Source organism: Triticum aestivum, chromosome 7A (genome assembly GCF_018294505.1).
Source record: "Triticum aestivum cultivar Chinese Spring chromosome 7A, IWGSC CS RefSeq v2.1, whole genome shotgun sequence".
NCBI lineage: Eukaryota > Viridiplantae > Streptophyta > Magnoliopsida > Poales > Poaceae > Triticum > Triticum aestivum.
Genome location: NC_057812.1, coordinates 98,708,291 through 98,711,975, shown reverse-complemented (window position 1 = coordinate 98,711,975; position 3,685 = coordinate 98,708,291).

Below are 3,685 nucleotides of genomic sequence, written 5' to 3'. Positions count from 1 at the left end.
TTGGCTCCTACATATTCTACGAAGGTCTTTATTGGTCAAACCGCATAACAACATATGTTGTTCTCTTTCTCATGGTATGTTACTTGCCCGAGATTTGATCGTCGGTATCTCAATAACTAGCTCAATCTCTTTACCGGCAAGTCTCTTTACTTGTTCCGTAATGCATCATCCCGCAACTAACTCATTAGTTGCATTGCTTGCAAGGCTTAAGTGATGTGCATTACCGAGAGGGCCCAAAGATACCTCTCCGACAATCGGAGTGAAAAATCCTAATCTCGATCTATGCCAACTCAGCAAGTACCATTGGATACACTTGTAGAGCACCTTTATAATCACCCAGTTACGTTGTGACATTTGGTAGCACACAAAGTGTTCCTCCGGTAATCGGGAGTTGCATAATCTCATAGTCATAGGAACATGTATAAGTCATGAAGAAAGCAATAGTAGTAAACTAAAACGATCAAGTGCTAAGCTAACGGAATGGGTCAAGGCAATCACATCATTCTCCAAATGATGTGATCCCATTTATCAAATGACAACTCATGTCTATGGTTAGAAACATAACCATCTTTGATCAACGACCTAGTCACGTAGAGGCATACTAGTGAGACTCTGTTTGTCTATGTATTCACACATGTATTATGTTTCCGACTAATACAATTATAGCATGAATAATAAACATTTATCATGAAATAAGGAAATAAATAATAAATTTATTATTGCCTCTAGGGCATATTTCCTTTAGATATGGCATCGAAACATTGAGACCAAAAGCCGAGCGTGAATCATATAGTAGATATGATCAACATAGTGATGTTCACCATTGAAAACTACTCCATCTCACGTGATGATCGGACATGGTTTAGTTGATACGGATCACATGATCACTTAGATGATTAGAGGGATGTCTATCTAAGTGGGAGTTATTAAGTAATATGATTAATTGAACTTTAATTTATCATGAACTTTGTACCTGATAGTATTTTGCATGTCTATGTTGTTGTAGATAAATGCCCCGTGTTGTTGTTCTGTTGAATTTTAATACGTTCCTAGAGACAGCTAAGTTGAAAGATGATGGTAGAAATTACACGGACTAGGTCGGTAACTTGAAGATTATCCTCATTGTTGCACAAAAGAATTATGTCCTGGAAGCACCACTAGGTGCCAAACCCGCTGCAGGAGCAATGCCAGATGTTATGAACGTCTGGCAGAGCAGGGCTGATAACTACTCGATAGTTGAGTGTGTCATACTTTACGACTTAGAACCGGGACTTCAACGACATTTTGAACGTTATGGAGCATATGATATTTTCTAGGAGTTGAATTTAATATTTCAAGTAGATGCCCGGATTGAGAGATATGAAGTCTCCAATAAGTTCTACAGCTGCAAAATGGAGGAGAATAGTTTTGTCAATGAACACATACTCAGAATGTCTGGGTACCACAATCACTTGACTCAGCTAGGAATTAATCTCCCGGTTGATAGTGTCATTGACAGAGTTCTTCAATAACTGCCACCAAGCTACAAAAGCTTCATGATGAACTATAATATGCAAGGGATGGATAAGACGATTCCCGAGCTCTTCGCAATGCTAAAGGCTATGGAAGTAGAAATCAAGAAGGAGCATCAAGTGTTGATGATCAACAAGACCACTAGTTTTAAGAAAAAGGGTAAAGGGGAGTAGGGGAACTTGAAGAAGAACGGCAAGTAAGTTGCTGTTCAAGTGAAGAAGCCCAAGTCTGGACCTAAGCCCGAGACTGAGTGCTTCTATTGCAAAGGGACTGGTCACTGGAAGCGGAACTGCCCCAAGTATTTGGCGAAAAAGAAGGATGGCAAAGTGAAAGGTATATTTGATATACATGTTATTGATGTGTACCTTACTAGTGCTCGCAGTAGTGCCTGGGTATTTGATACTGGTTCTGTTGTTAATATTTGCAACGCGAAACAGGGGGCTACGGATTAAGCGGAGATTAGCTAAGGACGAGGTGACAATGCGCGTGGGAAATGGTTCCAAAGTCGATGTGAACGCCGTCGGCATGCTACCTCTACATCTACCTTCGGGATTAGTTTAGACCTGAATAATTGTTATTTGGTGCCAGCATTAAGCATGAACATTATATCTGGATCTTGTTTGACGTGAGACGGTTATTCATTTAAATCAGAGAATAATGGTTGTTCTATTTATATGAGTAATATCTTTTATGGTCATGCACCCTTGATGAGTGGTCTATTTTTACTAAATTTTGATAGTAGTGATACACATATTCATAGTATTGAAGCCAAAAGATATAAGTTTAATAATGATAGTGCAACTTATTTGTGGCACTGCCATTTAGGTCATATTGGTATAAAGCGCATGAAGAAACTCCATGCTGATGGGCTTTTGGAATCACTTGATTATGAATCACTTGATGCTTGCGAACCATGCCTCATGGGCAAGATGACTAAAACTCCATTCTCCGAAACAATGGAACGAGAAACAGACTTATTGGAAATAATACATACTGATGTATGAGGTCTGATGAGTGTTGATGCTCGTGGCGGGTATTGTTATTTTCTAACCTTCACAGATGATTTGAGCAGATATGGGTATGTCTACTTGATGAAACATAAGTCTGAAACATTTGAAAAGTTCAAAGAATTTCAGAGTTAAGTGGAAAATCATTGTAACAAGAAAATTAAGTTTCTACAATCTGATCGTGGAGGTGAATATTTGAGTTATGAGATTGGTCTTCATTTGAAACAATGCAGAATAGTTTCGCAACTCACGCCACCTGGAACACAACAGCGTAATGGTGTGTCTGAACGTCGTAACCGCACTTTATTAGATATGGTGCGATCTATGATGTCTCTTACTGATTTACCGCTATCATTTTTAGGTTATGCTTTAGAGACGGCTGCATTCACGTTAAATAGGGCACCATCGAAATCCGTTGAGACGACACCATATGAACTGTGGTTTGACAAGAAACCCAAGTTGTCGTTTCTTAAAGTTTGGGGTTGCGATGCTTATGTGAAAAAGCTTCAACCTGATAAGCTCGAACCCAATTCGGAGAAATGTGTCTTCATAGGATACCCAAAGGAGACTGTTGGGTACACCTTCTATCACAGATCCGAAGGCAAGATATTCGTTGCTAACAATGGATCCTTTGTATAGAAGGAGTTTCTCTCGAAAGAAGTGAGTGGGAGGAAAGTAGAACTTGATGAGGTAACTGTATCTTCTCCCTTATTGGAAAGTAGTTCATCACAGAAATCAGTTCTAGAGATTCCTACACCAATTAGTGAGGAAGCTAATGATGATGATCATGAAACTTCTAATCAAATTACTATCAAACCTCGTAGGTCAACCAGAGTAATATCCGCACCGGAGTGGTACGGTAATCCTGTTCTGGAAGTCATGTTACTTGACCATGACAAACGTACGAACTATGAGGAAGCGATGATGAGCCCAGATTCCGCAAAATGGCTTGAGGCCATGAAATCTGAGATGGGATCTATGTGTGAGAACAAAGTGTGGACTTTGGTTGGCTTGCCCGATGATTGGCAAGCCATAGAGAATAAATGTATCTTCAAGAATAAGACTGACGCTGACGGTAATATTACTATTTATAAAGCTTGACTTGTTGCGAAAGGTTTTCGACAAGTTCAAGGAGTTGACTACGATGAGACCTTCTCACCCGTAGC